At 45.5% G+C, this 18,656-nt stretch overlaps 1 pseudogene; it reads right to left on the minus strand.

The window, feature by feature from the left end:
* Positions 1 to 1,116: 1,116 nt before the first annotated feature.
* On the minus strand, positions 1,117 to 1,233 carry LOC136643103 (5S ribosomal RNA; annotated as a pseudogene).
* Between the last annotated feature and the right edge of the window lie 17,423 nt (positions 1,234 to 18,656).

Consider the following 18,656-nt stretch of genomic DNA (forward strand, 5'->3'; position numbering starts at 1 on the left):
GAAATCCATAGCAACATAAACACTCGGCTTTTCCCGCTTCTGTCAAAAATAAGGAGCCAGAGTGATGGGTTGTTCCTTCTCTTGTCGCAAGAGAATAATGTTACAGTGGGGGTTAATGCTGAGCAGGCTGTTATTGAAATTCACAGCACTCTGCCATGAATTATAGAAACCTCTATGAGCATAGTAAATTACTGTGAGCATTATTTGTGCTATTGCGGCTTTGTGCAAAACTCAGTATTCATTGACAGAGAGTTCCACAGTAATGAGGAGCAATAAAATATGGCAAAGTTGCTCTTCCGTCCACATAGCTACCTCATCCCACTTCCACATCTGCCTCTTTCATCCCTTTCTTAAAAATGGGGAAGGAACATCTGGTGCTAAGCCGCTAACATAGCTCTGGGCATAATGACATGAATTGTTTTGGTCCCCAAAGGGAAAAATTGCTTTCTGTCTGTTTTGAAGATTCTTCTTTGTAAACCATTGAACAAGTTTATATCATGCAGCTGCTAGCATACCAATTGGTACCCAGACCACTTGCCCTTGCAGAGAACAGCCTTCTGCTTTAACAAATCATTCAAATATACTTCTAGGGAAAGACTTTCTCCAGGAATGTGTGTGTGTGCCACCATCTTGTTTAGACTACTGGTATCCAACTTGACTCTGCATGACATATCTGTTACTCTGTATTTGCAGAGCAGCGGTGAAACTCTTGACAACTATGTCAAATGCCCCAAGGAAAACAGAGCTATAAATAATGTATGTTTATAAATGATAACACAAGGAAAGAAAAGGATGACATTTACACAATGGAAGTGTTCGGGCTCCAGGCAGATAATTTCCCCTCCTTGACAATGCTGCTATGATAGTCCTTAAGAGGCAGCTCATTTCACAGAATTACAGAGGCGGAAGGGATAAAAAAACCTATCTAGTTCAAGTCAACTCTGCCAGGAAAGCAAGACCATCCCTGTATAGGCAATCGATAGGCTAATCTGTGCATGTGATGCAGGCCACACATTACCACAAGCCACAATATGACACAGAAAATTAGCTGCAGAACAAAGAACCCCAGCTGGTTCCATTGGTTGGCAACCTTCAGTCTCGAAATACTATGGTATAAGCCTACAGCACCCGGTATTCCCAGGCAGTCTTCCATCCAAGTACTAACCAGGCCTGACCCTGCTTAGCTTCCGAGATCAGACGAGATCGGGCATGTGCAGGGTAACAGCTGCTGTCCCAGCTGGTTCACATAGTTGTCAAGCAACAGTGACCCAATCAACCAAGTCAAGCAACAGCCACCCCTTTTGAGCCCCTCAACTTAGAAGAAATAGTCTTTGGAATTTCAAAGATGGTTTGAGTAAACGCCAACAAATGTATCTGCCAAAGGGTGGACAAAAGACAGTGCTGCACAAGGTCCTGTCACTGGTTATCCCTTTTGCTTGTAAAGAAGGATGCAAGTGTAACTGTGTTTATGTTCCCACCCCTGTTGGATCAGTGGAGGGAAAGGTTTTATTCCTATGGTGGGGAAGAGGAAGTCAAGGTGACTTCTAAAGAGAAAGAGGGAGAGAGGGAGAGAGGGAGCTTGAAAGACATTTAAAAGTTCAAGGAAGGTGCAGTGAGAGAGACAGCAGTGTCTTTCTGGATTTCTTTCAAAATCCAGAAAACAACCTTGAGCAGGTAGTGAAAGTGGTTTGCAGTTCCATCCTACCAAAACACTAATCTGAAATACTGTCTGAGAACTGCATAGTCATTGTCTTCTTGCTGTCAATTCAGAGAAAGTTCAGCAGCTGTTCATCATACTCCATACTTTAATGGAGGCAGATCATACTAGGATGCAATCCTAAAGACTATGGAGTAAGCTCCATTGAATACAGTGAGATTTAATTCTGAGTAGATCATGCTGTTAGTTTTATATGTTAGTTAGAGGTTCCTATCTCCCAGAAACTGGCTCCCCCTCCGACTCTCACCTTACCTTTAGGGTGCCGTCCAATAGTCTCTCTCTTACTGCCCATCCTGCACTACACCAGCCAGTCATGACTAACCTGGCTAGATTAAGCCAGCTAGAAAAAGAGTAATTAACAACATTCTGGGGTAGGCTAAAAGCCTGTTCATCACAAGCCAAACAGATGAACAGCAAAATAATTGCTACCTGGCCCCACACAACAAACAGCCAGCCTCAGACTATTCATTGGGTAGGTGGGTGGTGATGGAAGATGGCTCAAGGCACACTGAGCTAAAGGAAGGCATACTGAGCTAACAGCTGCATTAGACCTGCCTCCTTTCAATGAACCAGCCAATAGGCTTCCACTTGCCTGCCCTATTTCATGTGCAGGAGGAACTGGGCAGGCTCTCCCACCTTGAAACAACAACAACAGAGCGGTAATCTATTGTGATAGTATACCAAGTGGATTCCTCCATGCCACATGACAGTCTAAAACTGTTTTATTTTTTTCAGAGATGTCAGTGTTATCCAAAAATAAAAATTGGGGACAGCGGTGTTATGTGTTTTTAGTCCAAATTGATTAAAATGTTAGTTTTAAAGCATTGTTATCAGATGTAATCACTGTCATACAGGCAGTATATGTGTGTTTTATTTTGTTTTTACAGTTTTAGACTGCTCTTATCTATTACAAAGAGAGTTGGTAGACTGAAAACACCACATACCAGTTTGGGGACTCCTTGCCATTTCACTACTTCTGCCACTTCAGATCCCATAAGAACAGGCCCACTGGATCAGGCCATAGGCCCATCTAGTCCAGCTTCCTGTATCTCACAGCGGCCCACCAAATGCCCCAGGGAGCACACCAGATAACAAGAGACCTCATCCTGGTGCCCTCCCTTGCATCTGGCATTCTGACATAACCCATTTCTAAAATCAGGAGGTTGCGCATACACATCATGGCTTGTACCCCGTAGTGGATTTTTCATCCAGAAACTTGTCCAATCCCCTTTTAAAGGTGTCTAGGGTAGACGCCAGCACCACATCCTGTGGCAAGGAGTTCCACAGACCTACCACATGCTGAGTAAAGAAATATTTTCTTTTGTCTGTCCTAACCCGCCCAACACTCAATTTTAGTGGATGTCCCCTGGTTCTGGTATTATGTGAGAGTGTAAAGAGCATTTCCCTATCCACTCTGTTCATCCCCTGCATAATTTTGTATGTCTCAATCATGTCCCCCCTCAGGCATCTCTTTTCTAGGCTGAAGAGGCCCAAACGCCGTAGCCTTTCCTCATAAGGAAGGTGCCCCAGCCCCGTAATCATCTTAGTCGCTCTCTTTTGCACCTTTTCCATTTCCACTATGTCTTTTTTGAGATGTGGCGACCAGAACTGGACACAATACTCCAGGTGTGGCCTTACCATAGATTTGTACAACGGCATTATAATACTAGCCGTTTTGTTCTCAATACCCTTCCTAATGATCCCAAGCATAGAATTGGCCTTCTTCACTGCCGCCGCACATTGGGTCGACACTTTCATCGACCTGTCCACCACCAACCCAAGATCTCTCTCCTGATCTGTCACAGACAGCTCAGAACCCATCAGCCTATATCTAAAGTTTTGATTTTTTGCCCCAATGTGCATGACTTTACACTTACTGACATTGAAGCGCATCTGCCATTTTGCTGCCCATTCTGCCAGTCTGGAGAGATCCTTCTGGAGCTCCTCACAATCACTTCTGGTCTTCACCACTCGGAAAAGTTTGGTGTCGTCTGCAAACTTAGCCACTTCACTGCTCAACCCTGTCTCCAGGTCATTTATGAATAGGTTGAAAAGCAGCTGTCCCATGACAGATCTTTGGGGCACACCGCTTTTCACCTCTCTCCATTGTGAAAATTGCCCATTGACACCCACTCTCTGTTTCCTGGTCTTCACCCAATTCTCAATCCATGAGAGGACCTGTCCTCTAATTCCCTGACTCTGGGGTTTTTTCAGTAGCCTTTGGTGAGGGACCATATTTTGGGGAGCATAGTTTCATTGCAATAGGTCTTGATAGGAAAAAGCATATTTGCATAGGAAAGATCACACTGTGCGTGGGTATGATATTATACTGATTTGTTTATTCAAAGTTTTACAGTGAGACTGCATAGCAAACTCTGCTGCTCATGATATTAAGTAGCAAGGATAAGTGAGACATCAGTGTGGGAGAGAAGTACATGAAGAGTGTGTTACAAACATTGGTTCTAAACATCTGTCCCTCTTCAAAGCAGTAGTGTAGATTGCCTTAATTACATCAGTGTAGCACTCATCTTTGTCTTCCCCAGAAAGCTGTCTTCCCCAGAAAGCTGAACAATGGTGGCATTATGCCATTTCACTTTTATAATGAATTATTTACTTTTAGGCTAATTGGCTAATTATGCCTGTGTTGTGGTGGTGGTAGCTTATAAATAGAGAAAATCAATTTACTACTTAGTGAAAGCATTCTATGTGTTTGTTTTCAGCAAGAACTAATGAGTTGATTTATGTGGGATGTAGAAGATTGTGAAAGATTTAAAATGGGGCTAATACTCTTCAAACTTGGTGTGGGTGATTAAGTCATAGAAACAATGCAAAAATGGGTAACTCAACCACTTCTTAAGCTCAAGCAGGCAGCATGGCATGGTAATTAAGATATCATCATCTATCAAGCTAAGAAAACATTTAATCAGATGGTCGAAGCAATCAAAGTTAAATATCTTTGCTACGGATAATAAAAGGAAAAATACATATATAAATATAATTTTAAAACCCATAATAAAATCAACTCCCCAAAAGCAAAACAAAAAAACAAAAAACAAAAAAACACCATCAATCAAAGCATGCGACTGTTATCTAACTAATATTGGAAAGAAATAAGAATAAGACATTATGTCAAGATAATATGTCTACCTTCATGTGTTCACTTTGTTTCTGTGTGTTCCAGATGAAATAAACAAGGATCATTATTCTTTAAACTGGCTGACAGATGGTCCAATGCTACTGGGCTGGTGTGTCTGTGGACCATGATTTCCACCAGCACATGCTGTCACAAAAGCACCATAAAGTGCTTTTCGACAGTGTTTCTAGCTGGTGTACTGGTGGGAAGGCCAAAGCCTTTCTGCATGCACTGGCAGTTGCAGAGATGCCCTCCGGACAAGGTAAGCCCAGTGCAGGTGCAGGAGAAGGGAGAGGAAGGTTGGGGAGGGGAACGGAGGCGATGGAAGTGAGGTGGGTAGAACAGACCCAGAAGAGGAGTGGCAGTAGCAGCGCTGGTACATGCTGTATCCCATCCCCCTTCCTGGGCTTAATCTTTTTTCTCAGATCAACTCGGACTTGTGCTAGTGATATCACTGGTGCAGGTCCACGTTGATCCATTGTGGTTGCTGGGGCTTACCCAGGGCCAAGGGGACAAATGGATTGGGCTGACTTTCATTTAAGTTCTCAACAATTGTCAAATTGTGCAATCCAAACTGTGCCCTGGGCTGACAAAAGTCCCTTGCGCCACCCAAGAGTCAAGCACTTTTGTGCTACTCCAGGGGAAGAAAGATGCACAGACATGCACTGGCCTCCTTCTGCTGACGTGAACTCTGGGAATGGTGAGTTTGCATCAGCCAAGCTCAGCCAGCGCAGGAGTCTGGGCGTGGGGGGCATGGGGAGGAGGCAGGAGGGAGGTGTTTCAGGGCAGAGGAAGGGTGGGTGGCAGGTGTTCCTGGGGGTGGGCAAGCGGTGGGGAGCAGGAGGCGGGGCCAGGATCCAGCAGTTACGACAGATCCTAATCCTGTTCCCAGGCAGCCCAGGGCAGTCCCAGGCTGCTTGAATTTGTGCCACCTCCTGTGGTGGCACAGATCTGAGTATCCCCATTGGGACTGCAGTGGCTTTCCCCAGGGTAAGGGAAAAAGTTTCCCCTTGCCCCTGGCTGAGCCTTTGGTTGCCTGAAACTTGCACCGGATATAGTCCAGGTCCACTGGCCTGCCTGTTCCAGTGCAAGTTAGGATTGAGCTGTAAGTTATATGTCTACCATGCCCACTCTTTTAATGTCAGATATGGATTTCGTTCCAATGTTTCTTGTATAACTAGAAAAGGAACTCGCGTGGCAGCGTAGCAGGTTTCTTTACAACTTCCTGGTAATGCTGAACACGTGCTGAGAAAAGTGAAACAAAATACTTTCAACATTCACTTCAAGGTCTGTCTACAGCAATTAAATCATAACTCACACTATCTAGGTAGCCTGTAGCTGAGAATGGTTACACAGGTGCTTCTATGCCTAACAGATACCTGCTGACTTTTCCTGCAACCAGATAGCAACCTAGAGGAAGGCTTGACACACTGTGAAGACGCTACTATGTCACTACTGTGGATTCTTTCACACCAACCTAAGTAGGCCATTTGAGGAACTTGGTTCAGCTATGAAGCTGCCATCCACTAATTCAGTTCAATGGACCTTCTAGTTCAGTATCGCCTCAGTGCCGACCAGCAGTGGCTCTCCAGGGCTTCAGAGAAGGTTCTTTCCCATTCCTACCTGAAGATGTCAAGACTGAACCTTCTACACTCAAAAATGCAAATCCTCCACACCCACACCTTCCACTTAGTTCTGCTGGTGCAGCATGAGTACCTGTTTTCCATACCTGTGCCCACCTCAGTTGCTTCCCAGCAATCTGGCAAATGTTCAGACCCTTCTTTGCTGAAATTGTTTCACTTACCAGGAATTGCTACACATATTTTCAGTAATGTGTTTTGTGATTTGAACATTCATCTTCAAGAATGAGATAAAGGGCCTATGCTTCTCACCTGCCCCACAGCACAGTGGCACTGAAATGACTGCCGCTGTATCCTGTGGGGCAGGAGAAACCGCCAGAGGTCTCCTCAGGGTTCCCTTGCCCCATGTAGTGTCTCCACAGCCCTGATGGGTCTACTTGAATCTGCACCAGTAAAATCACTGGTGTACAACCAAGGAGTCCTGAATCAGGTCTCCAGGGTTTGGGAAGGGGGGTAGGATCCGGCAGCAGCCTCTGCCACTGTCCCCGCCCCCATCCTGGGCTTGATATGCCCTCTGGCCCATCCTCCCTCTGCTTAGTTTTGCCCCCTCCCTGCCTTCCTCCCAGCCTGAAAATGCTACCCAACTGCTTAGTGGGGAGCTTGCTGTGCATCTTTCTTGCTGTTCCTCCCACCAAAGGAGAAGCCGAGTGGCACGAGCATCCCTGCCAGCACTGCTTGTCTAGTGGCTGCCACAGTGTGCCTTATGGCATGCTTGCAGTGGCCATTGCCCAGGCAGTATGTGAGCAAGCAGCGCTGCCCAGGCTCAAGATTCGGCTGTAAGTGATCACCCAGAGCCAGCCCCAGAATAAAGAAGGCCTTCAGCAAAATGCTGTCCTGTGCACCACCACCTATGATTGTGGCTTCCCCTAAATTTTGTGGGGAGAAGTTACCTTGTTGGCAACAGCAGTGGGACTCTTTTTTTGACAGTCGTGGCTGCCATCTTGGTTTGCACAGTGCTCCAGAACATTGGATCATTCAAGGGTATTTTGGGGAAATGGCTGGCACCATGTCTTGGTACTGTCGGCAGCCATTATTTTTTCCTGCGGTGTCCCAGAAATAGACAATGTCCAGGGTATTTTAAAAAACCAAGAAGGTGATCACCTTCTACACAGAGGAGGGCTTTTTTATTTTAAATGTGCCACAGGGCAGACTTATGTAACCCTGACAAGGTGCTGTGTACTAATAGTGAACCAACCATTGTATTTTACTAATAGGGAAATGTGTGGGTTTAGTGGATCAGTCTGGACCTGCTTTATTGTCAGCCATTGAAACATGTAGGCTTTGCCTCCAGAAATGAAGCAAACAATCCAACATATTTCATCCACTCATTCAAAAAGTGGCCTTAGCTCTGAATCATTTTCAGTGGTTCATTAAGCTGAGCCTGAGCTCATTTTCAAGAAACACAGAGAAAGTTGACCTCATAGCCTTAATTAGAAAGTTTACCATTATGGTATCATCCTGTTTAACCTTGCCTGATTGGTTCTTGTCCTTGAGCAAACACTCGCTTTTCTGCCACACTGGGCCACCTGCATGCTTCTCAGTGTTACCATTCTAACAGGGTCAACAGTGCACTGACATGATTAGGATATTAAATATACTGTTCATACTTAATGGGCCCTTTTAAAACTTTTCTTAGGAAATGCTTTATGGATCATTTCGTGAATCTTCAACTTAATTAGAAAACAATTAAATGAGTCTTTTCAAAGTCGAGCATAGAATGAAATCTATGACATCTGCCAAAAGTGAGCATAAAACCATTGGTCATTAACGGATTAGAACAATCCAACGTTCCAGTGCCAATGCAGCTGCAATGCAGATCCAAGGTAAGGGAACAAATGTTCCCTTACCTTGAGGCAGCCTTAGTGACTACCCCCTCCCCCTCCCCACAGGATGCAGTGCCTGCCCTATGGGCATGGCTACATCAGCACTGGAATGTTGAATAGGATTTGTCCCTGAGATGTCTTTACAAGTTGCAAATAGTTAAGTTCCTATGGAGACCAGATTCCCAGTGGTTTCAGGAAAATTGTTACCTACGACCAATTTAAAATGGCCTCAGTCACTTATGTATTGTAACAGTGAATAGAAATGCTATGCTGTCACTTTGCTAGTAACTCGTGAGCTTTGAATGGTGCTGGAAAATTAAGAACTGCCTATTGTAGAAGTGTTCTCGAACTAATGCAAGCTAGCTTTGTATACTATTTTTAAAACTGTTTATCCTGATGTATTGCCATTGACCTCCATATGTGAAAGCAAGGGGTGGTCATACCAACGTAATAAAGCTGTCAGTATAAAATAATTTTCAATATAAAATAATTTGAAATAATTATTTCAAAATAATTTTCAGGTTGAGATTGACCCAACTTGGGACATTTCTGGGACCAATTCTGCACACCTACATTCCTCCACCAAGCAAGCTGGTGTAGCATAGTGGCTAAGACACTGGAAGCCTGATCCTAATTAGTGCTTACGCAGCAAGGCCTCATGCCCTCTTCTGTATCCAGTGCTCATTAGGAACAGACTGGAGGTTTCCTTGGGATAAGAGGAAATTTTTCCCCTTATCCTGAGTAATACTCCAGCCTGCCATATGGGGCTTAATCACTGATGAAAATCCAAGCAACCACGTGTAGGGACTAAGCCTGGGAGGAGGTGGGACTGGCCTGAGTGACCGAGGCCAGATACTAACCCCCCTCCCAGTCAGCCCAGTGGTATACCAGGCTGCTGAAATCTGCACCAGTGAAATCGCTGGCGGAGATCTGAGCAGCCCCATTGGGGTAGGCTGTCGCATGACACAATTTAAGGGGAAATAAATCCCCTTACTCTGAGTTGTGTGACAGCCATCTCCTACCCTGCACTGGATACAGCACAGACCAGATGCGGACCTCTGCAGACCCATGCCCGGGCAAAGCTCTGTGATGGTGCCCCCCGCAGGCTATCACCACCCCCCTATGCAGATATCCACCCCCCACACATTCACCAGAGGCTCACGGAGCCTTGCGCAACTGCTAGAGAAACCTCTGTGAGGTTCTCCGATGCTATAAACTGTGCTTCTGGCAAACTGGAAAGCACAGTTTCCGCCCCCGTCGGAAGCCCCCTCTCCACATCGCTGAAATGGTCCAATGGAAAGGCAGAGGCCAATATGGTTGGTTCCAGTGGCGTCACAGGAGTTGCCAGAACGTGCCTGTGTTCAGCCATGAACTGCCTCAGGGTCTCCAGCTCCGGATTTTGCCTCAAGGTTGACTCCCGAAGCCTTTTCCATAACTGGATGTAGCCACAAGGCAGTGGAGGTTTGGGATCAGAGTTTTCCTTCTCTCAGATGAGCTACCTTCCCAGGCTAAGGAGTCCCATATGGGACTACCCAGTGGCTGTTTAGTCGCCTCTTACGCCAAGTACAGCCAAACGGAGGGCCTATTCTTATCCCCCCAGCCCCCAGGGGAGTATAGTAAGACAACTTCATAAGAAAGCTGTATTTAAAAGCACACATGGGCCCTTCAAAATACGAGGGTCACCCAGAAAGTAATGCACCACATTTTTTTTCTTCAACAATTATTTATTGAACACAATGAAACTTACACACAAGAAAGAATGATGTTTCTTCTACACTCCCTATTTTTCCACGTAATCTCCGTCCAGTTCTATGGCCTTCCTCCAGCGAGACACAAGGGCATGTATGTCCTGTCGCTACCACTCCTTGTTCTGGTCACAAAGCCATTTCTGCACTGTGCGAATCACCTCTTCGTCATCCTCAAAATGTCTTCCGCGAATGGCATCCTTTAATGGCCCAAACAAGTGGAAATCTGAGGGAGCTAGGTCAGGGCTGTAGGGTGGATGGGGTAACACAGTCCAACTCTGTTTAGTGATGTGTTCCGAAGTCCTCAAACTTGTGTGAGGCCGAGCATTATCATGTTGAATCAAACATTCACCTGGGTTGTTATGGCGCTGAAGTCGCTGGAAGCGCTTCTTGAGTTTGGTTAATGTCTTCACATAAGCTTCAGAATTAATGGTGCTGCCTCTTGGCATCACATCAATGAGTATGATGCCCTCACAGTCCCAAAACACAGTGATCATGACCTTACCGGCGGAAGTAGTTGCTTTGAATTTTTTCTTCTGTGGAGATTGAGGATGACGCCATTCCATCGACTGTCGTTTTGTTTCGGGCTCAAAATGGTGAACCCAGGTTTCATCACCTGTCACAATCCTGGACAAGAACGCTTCCCTCTCATCTTCAAAAAGTTTCAGCAACTCAGAAGAAATGTTTTTTCTGAGAGATTTGTGGTCCACCATAAGACAGCGCGGAACCCATCGTGCACACACTTTTGAGTAATCAAGAGCACGGATGATTGCATCCACACTTCCTTTGCTGATTGACAGCTTCAGCGCCAACTGCCTAGTCGTTATGCATCGGTCCTCGCGAATGAGCACATCAGCAAGCTGCGTCTTGTCAGGTGTGACATCCGTGGATGGCCGCCCCAAACGCTGCAAATCTTGGACCTCTGCCGAACCGCCTTCTAATGGCCTCACCCTCTGTGCCCAGCGACTAACCGTACTTCTGTCGACTGCAGATTCTCCATAAACTGTACACAAACGTTTGTGAATGTTCCCAACAGTTTCTTTCTCCGCAGTGAGAAATTCAGTGACAACACACTGCTTGTAACATACATCACTTACAGACGCCATTTCGAAACACTGCTGCAGCTACGCTATCTGTCTGAAGAAACCAAAAATTTGTGTGCGCACTTCTGAAAATTCAAATAATGTATATCTAAAGTTTCGCATTCGTACCATTACTGTAGGCTGAGGAAAAAAATGTGGTGCATTACTTTCTGGGCGACCCTCGTAGTTCCAGCGTCAATGCTCACGTTATTCCTTGTGAAGTGTGGCCCTATGGTGTAACACATTTTGAAGTTGCTGCAGATTAAACCTCTGGGCTTTGATTGAATAAGATTTCCCCCCACCACCACCAGTGAAAGAAAGAAACATTCCACCTTTCCCCAGAAAGAAAAAACAGATGGCTTCACTCCCTAATTCATTGTTTTCAAAGGACCTTTGACTGGCAGTGAAGCATAGTGATACTGAAGGACATACATGAAAGAGGGGGAGTCTTATTTCATTGTCATGATGCTTTAGTGAAAAAACACTGAAGAATCTGTGAAGTTGGAAACAGTGCAGCAACTAACCCTCAGAAACCAAAGCACCCCTCAGAAAGAAAAGCACATACTTTTCTGCATCATGCAGCAGAACTAACATGGCTCCCTAAGCTCATTGAAAACCAATTCAGGGTTTGACAATGATGAGTAACTTTTGACCACTTTCCTGACAAGTGCTGCCAAGGAGATCCTGATGAACCATTTGATGCAATGCCAAGGGACCAAATTCCAGAGAGCAATTCTCTTTACATGCAAGTTGCATCAAGTATATTAACTTGTATTCACTCCATAAACTGAAAGACTATTTCTTTATAAGATGGGGGAATCAGAATCAAAAGAAATAGAGAAATAAGCAATGTAAGAAATTAAGAGTATAATCTTAACCAACTTTCCAGCACTGGCATAGCTGTGCCAGTGGGGCATGTGCTGTATCCTGCAGTTGAGGGGCAGTCATGGAGGCCTTCTCAAGGTAAGACAATGTTTGCTCCTTTACCTCAAAGTTGCATTGCCCTTACCTTAGTGCTGGAAAACTGGTTAAGATTGCGCCCTAATACTGTCCAATAATTAGACAACAATTAACTACGGTGGAAGTGGCATATGAAAAATCAGCCATGAACACATTGGTGTTCTATAAGAGGTCAGCTTTGCTCCACCAGATCCTGAGCCTCTGTTTCAGGCCACCAGCCCGACACGGAGGTTCAAAATTCTACGCTGACCCCCCGGGTTGATGTAGAATTGAGTAGCCCCATCACGGGGCTACTCGCTTTACCCAGGGGAAGTGGACAAAAGTCCCCTTCTCCTGAGGAGCCGCTGGCGCTGCCTGTGGAGCATGCAGGATGCTGGAGCAGCCATTTTTGGCACCGCTGCAGCCCTGGATGCCAGGAGCGCAGGATCAGGCTGCCCACCTTCTCTCTTCACGTGATAGGTTTTCTAAAATAATGCACACACCACGTGAAAAAGTGGAAGAGGTCAGATCTAAATTGCAGGTCCAGCACTGATGCAGCAGTGCCAGAATGTGCTTCATTCTGCAGGGGAGGGGGCAATCACAGAGCACTCCTCAAGGTAAGGGAATGCTTGTTCCTTTACTTTGGGGCTGAATTGCAGCTGCATCGGCACTGGAAAGTTGGATGGGATTGGGACCTCATTCAGTGTTGTTGGTTAGCAAGAGGTGACCCCCATGCATGTCTTATGCTTTTGGCTAAGCCTTAAAGTCCTAATCAACAGAATAGCATGATAACAGTCTGTTGCCAAAAGAACACACTAAGAGCCCAATCCTGAGGTCCACGGCACGGCTCCGCACTGTGGACCTTAGTCGCAAACATGCCATAAGGCACGTTTGTGGGGCTTACTGCTGGGCTCCCGCCGGAGCTAGCCCAGCGCCAGCCGGCACTGGGCTAGCGCCTGGCGGTCACCTGGGTTCCAAAGCTCTGCGGTCCTACGGACCACCAGGCTGTGGAACAGGAGGTGGCGGCGTGGCCAGGTGCATGGGGGAGGCGTTCCAGGGAGGCAGGAGGCATGGCTGGGGGCGTGGGGGAGGCTTGTTGGAGGGCAGGGGAGATGCGAATCCACGGACCTGAGCTCTGCAGGATCCTAGGCACTCATGCAGGGCTGCTCGCCCTACATGAGCGCCTTTACTTTAGCGGCGACCTTTTGGTTGCTGCTAAAGTGAGTAGCCCCATTGCGGGGCTGGAAGGGGCCGGGGGAAGGGGACGAACTTCCCCTTCTCCTGGGGAGCCTCCCGTGGTAGCACGGAAGGTGCAGGATCTGGCAGCAGCCCTCCATGGAGACGCTGAGTCTGGAAGCTCCAGGCAGTTCAGGATTGGGCTGCCTGGCTGCAATCCTAACCACACTTTCCTGAGAGTAAGCCCCATTGAACAAAATAGGACTTACTTCTGAGTAGTCCTGGTTAAGATTGTGCCCTGAAGCTTTCACCTTAACTTATAAACCATTCAGTGTCTTTTGAAAAAACAGACACTCAGTACCATTCCCAGAGGGGGGGCACAGTGCTAAGTTTTGCAGGCACCTCAATGCACAATATAAGCTACCACTGCCCCTCACCTTTGGAGCCATTGCAGGTGGTGAGAGCAAAGCAGAGGAGACAATTCTGCATTTCATCAGAGACACACTCTTGCATGCATTCAAGGCATGTTAAACTCATTTTTGCCCAGTCCACAGGTGTACACATTTGATCCCTGTTGCGAATATGCAAAGTTGTGCAGAAATGGCTTCAAACAGATTAAGGCCCAAATTATAACCAACTTTCCTGCACTGACTTATTACTATTATTATTATTATTATTATTATTATTATTATTATTATTATTATTGATTTATATCCCGCCTTTTTGCCCCATGGGCACACAAGACGGCCTACAAAAATTAAAAAATACAAAATTTACAATTAAAAACAATAATTAAAACAGTTTTCAAATAATTAAAAATCTAAAACAAACCCTGTGGATATAAAAGGAGAAAGAAAGCCAGCCAGGAGAAAGACATAGCTGCGCCAATGGGGCTTGTGCTGTCTCCTGCAGTTGAGTGGCAGTCACAGAGGCCTCCTCAAGGTAAGGGAATGTTTGTTCCCTTACCTCAAAGCTGCATTGCCCTTACCTCAGCGCTGGAAAATTGGTTAGGATTTAGCCCTGATTTCCATAAAAAAGCAACTTTGATGTTAACTTACAAGTTCAAATACAATGGAACCCTGCTTTACAATTGTAATCCATTCTGAGGACACCATGTATTGTGAAAATATTGTAATGTGAACCCAATAACACATTACAAAAAAAAAAAATCAGAAGTTGTCCTTTCTGGGCAGGAGGTCTGGTCTAGAGGGTAGAGCCTCCATTTGCCTGAAGATTAACATCCACAAGGTCGCCAGTTCGAGGCCACCGGCACCGTGCGACCTTGGAGCAGCTGACAAGCTGCAGCTGAGCTGTTCCATCTGCTCGGAGCGTGGGAGGATGGAGGCCAGAATGTTAAACCAGATCGGAGTGTAACATCTTGAATATGTAGTGGTTCTTGAAAGAGAGAACCTTCTTTCAATTTGTAAAAATCCCTGCGTGGATTTAATAAGCCTGCCTGTGTAAACCGCCTTGAATAAAGTCTTGAATAAAGACCAAGAAAGGCGGTATATAAATACTGTGTATTATTATTATTATTATTCTGCTGCAGAACTGTGGTGTTTCCCGCTCTAAAAAGTGATTTAAAAGGTGCCTACAGTGCTTTTTAATGGTTGGCAACCTTCAGTCTCGAAAGACTATGGTATAAGCCTACAGCACCTGGTATTCCCAGGCGGTCTCCCATCCAAGTACTAACCAGGCCTGACCCTACTTAGCTTCCAAGATCAGACAAGATCAGGGATGTGCAGGGTAACAGTTGCTGGGACCATGATTATCAGTTTACACAATGTATATATAAAATACAAATTACAAGGCTCTATCCTTCCTCAATACACATAGCCACAATGCTAAAATTGCTGTGCCAGTTGAGCTGCTACCTAGAAGACTTGTGTTTGCATCTGTGTTTGCATTGGCTATATCCTTCCCTCCAGACACGAAGCCATAATGTTAAAAAAACTGCTATTGGCTGAGATGCTACCAAATGCTTGTATTCGCATCCCTGATTGGCCTATCTATCACCCTTGAAGTCTTGTTGGCAGCAATCGTGAAACATTATAAGGTGAATAACATCATATAGTGAAACTAGTTTTATTAAGAGAGTTCATTGTGAAGTGATTTGGTCATAGAGTGAACCCACTGTAAATGGGAGTCCACTATAGCAGGTATAAGAATCTCTTCTGTGCCTGCTAGTGATTCTTGAATCTATGTCAATAAGTACAGAGTTCTCATGATGTTAGTTATTCTTTGTCAACTCCCAAAAAAGGCTAGACAAAGGGCCATCAGGATTCTTTGGTTTCCAACAGTTGCCACTCAGATGTTTCTGGGTGTTTCAAAAGAAGTTGTTAAGGGATGACCTTCTCTTGACTGCCCACAGCATCTGATACCCAGAAATTTATTGCATTTGTATATGAGGTGCCATTCAGCTGTCAAGATCTATGATCAACTTGTCAAGTCCTTGTTTAAAATAATCTGCATTAGAAGTCATCACATCTTGAGGAATGAATCTATCCGGTGGGCCACTGTGAGTTACAGGAAGCTGGACTAGATGGGCCTTTGGCTGATCCAGCTGGGCTCTTCTTATGTTCTTAAGCTCTTACATATAATAGAAACCATGATTAATTCTTGAATCAAGTGTTCATATTTTCCTAAATAAATCTTTCTAATTAAAATATTGAGACATTTTGCAAACTTCCAGAATGTTTTGCTAAGTTACTGAAAGCCAGAAAAATAAACTATCTATTAAGCACCATCTGTGTTTTGAAAGGCTTTATAGCTAAACAATTAGGCTAGGTTGGGTCATTTTTTTTCTATATTTAGAGAATTGACTAATGGGATAAAATGACACATTTATTTGAGATCTTTAATCCTGTCCCTGAACAAATGTAAACTAATTAAAATTGAATATGCAGTATTTTTTATCCAACAGCATTCTTAACAGTTTCTTAAAAAACATTACACTAGCTATTTGTTTGTTACACAATTGGCTACTAATCATCTCATCCAGATGCTTTTGTTATGATTTATTCCGTGAAACAATTACTAATGATTCAAGGTTTATTTCGATTTATCTGCATGTGTCTTAAACATTATTCAGAACTGCACTGAAAGTAAAGCAACAAATTAATAAAGATCTTGGTACTATTTTTAGAAAACAATCAAAACTAAACCTTTTGTACAGTATACGATAGAATGAATTATACAGTACTGTTCCAGAAAATGGATCACATTTTTAATGTTCCCTAGAGTTTTACCTGTGTAGAAATTCAAGTTAGGTCACTTCTCCCATAAGACTTATTACGTCTTCTTTTATTAAATGAGAGCGCCTGCAGGAAATATGTGGCTAAACACTTCTGGCAATTTAGTCGCAACTTAAAGCCCAATCCTGAGCTCCCGGGGTGCGCGGCTTTGGCGGTACCGAAAATGGCTGCTGCCACATCCTGCATACCTCAGGCAGCCACAGGCAGCCCTTCAGGAGAAGGGAACTTCTCTTACCCCAGGTAAGGGAAGTAGCCACAATGGGGCTACTCAATTCTCTGCCGACCAAAAGGTCAGTGGTGAGGAAAGAGTGTTCGTGTTGGGTGGCAAGTCCCGCACAAACACTCAGGATCGGGTAGAGCAAAAATCCACTGGTCCCACCTCCCTCCCTTCCCGCTCTCTCCCCAACACGCCTCCCCATGCCCTCTCCCCACCTCCCACCTCCCCATCACACCTCTTCCTTGCCCTCTCCCCACCCTCTGACCGCCTCCCCCCTCCCCGGAATGCCTCCTCCCCGCCTCCCCCCTGTCCCCGCTTTCCTCTCCGCGGCTCAGCAGTCCATGCGACCGCCGAGCAGCAGAAACCAGGCTAGCACGGGCGCTGGCCAGGCGTTAGGCCTTGCAAACGTGCCTTGTGGCACGTTTGCAACAATGCACTAGCACTTTGAGCCCAGGATTGGGCTCTTAGTCCCATTGTTCTCAAGTCCATTCTTTAGGACTATGGGGGACCCCAAAGCTCTGTTGGTCCGTCTCCAATTATCCTATGCAAAAATCCTGTTTATGGATGTTCCACTGGTCTATCAACTAAAAACAAAATCGGTCTCTCTTTTTTGTATTTCAAGGTCTAGAACCTCTCTTCCTGGGATGTCAGTTTCTTAGGTGGAGAAAAATTTTTAAATGTAGAAGAGCATCAAAAAATGACATGTCTGTAGCAATACAGCTCATCTAGGAAGTATCTGAAGATGATACCATTATATAAATGTATTTGTAGGTCAGACATAAGAGAGAACATATGGAACTTTATTTGGAGCACATGAAGCTGTTTTATACTACATCAGACTATGCTCAATGTTGTCTATGGTGACTGGTAGTAGCTCTTTAGGGTTGGAGGGGAGGTCAATCCCAGTCCTTTTGGGATATTCTAGGCATTTTCTTCCCACAAAGCATATGCTTAACCATTGAGCTATAATTGTGTGTATAATGCCATCCTTCCTAAGTGAGAAGTGGGCAGCTGCTAGCAGAGACTTTCTACTGCCTCTGGCCTCCTCTTCGAGGGATGTGTCATCTCTCTATTTATGAGTATTTCCATCTCATCAAAATTGCATGTCGCATAAACAGTTCCCAGATCCAATTCCATGCCAGAAGAAATGCCATTTTTAATGGAATTTCCAAATTGTTTGCGTATTCATTCAGGTCCCAACTATGTGCTATTTTTCCCCCGTTTCCAGCCCCAAAGACCAAATTTAAGAAATGTAAATTACGCATGTACAGATCAAACCCCTTGACCTTGTGCTGGATGGTAGGCTATTGCTAATCATCATATCTTATGCAAATCACTGAGAGCCCAATCCTGAGCTTCTGTGGTGTGCGGCTGCGGCAGCACCAAAAATGGCTGCTGCCGCATCCTACACACCCACAGCAGCTGCAGGTGGCACCTCGGGAGAAGGAAAGTTTCATCTCCTTCCCCCAGGTAAACGGGTAATGCCCGTTTTAAAAAAGCCCCAGGTAAACAATGGGGCTACTCAATTCACCGCTTACCAAAAGGTCAGCAGTGAGGTAAGAGCCTTCATGTCAGGTGCCAAGCCTCTCTCCCTTCCTCCCTGCTCCCTCCCCCTGGCACACCTCCCCCTGCCCTCTCCCCACCTCCCCAACATGCCTCCTCCCTACCCTCCGCCCGCCCTCTGTTCCCCCTCCCCGGAACGCCTCCCCCGCTTTCCTCTCCGCTGCTCGGCGGTCCATGCAACTGCCAAGCAGCAAAGGCTGGGCATCCACCCAGTGCTAGCCCAGTGCCGGCCAGTGCTGGGCTAGCATGGGCGCTCGCCCGGCATTACAGCTTCTCTTCCTGTTGGGAGACAATGAAGTTCTGCTCAGCATTCTGAATGGGGTCCTTTGCCCTTCTCATGACAGAGTTGACCTTATTTGGCCTTTAA

The sequence above is a fragment of the Tiliqua scincoides genome, chromosome 2, assembly GCF_035046505.1.
Source record: "Tiliqua scincoides isolate rTilSci1 chromosome 2, rTilSci1.hap2, whole genome shotgun sequence".
NCBI lineage: Eukaryota > Metazoa > Chordata > Lepidosauria > Squamata > Scincidae > Tiliqua > Tiliqua scincoides.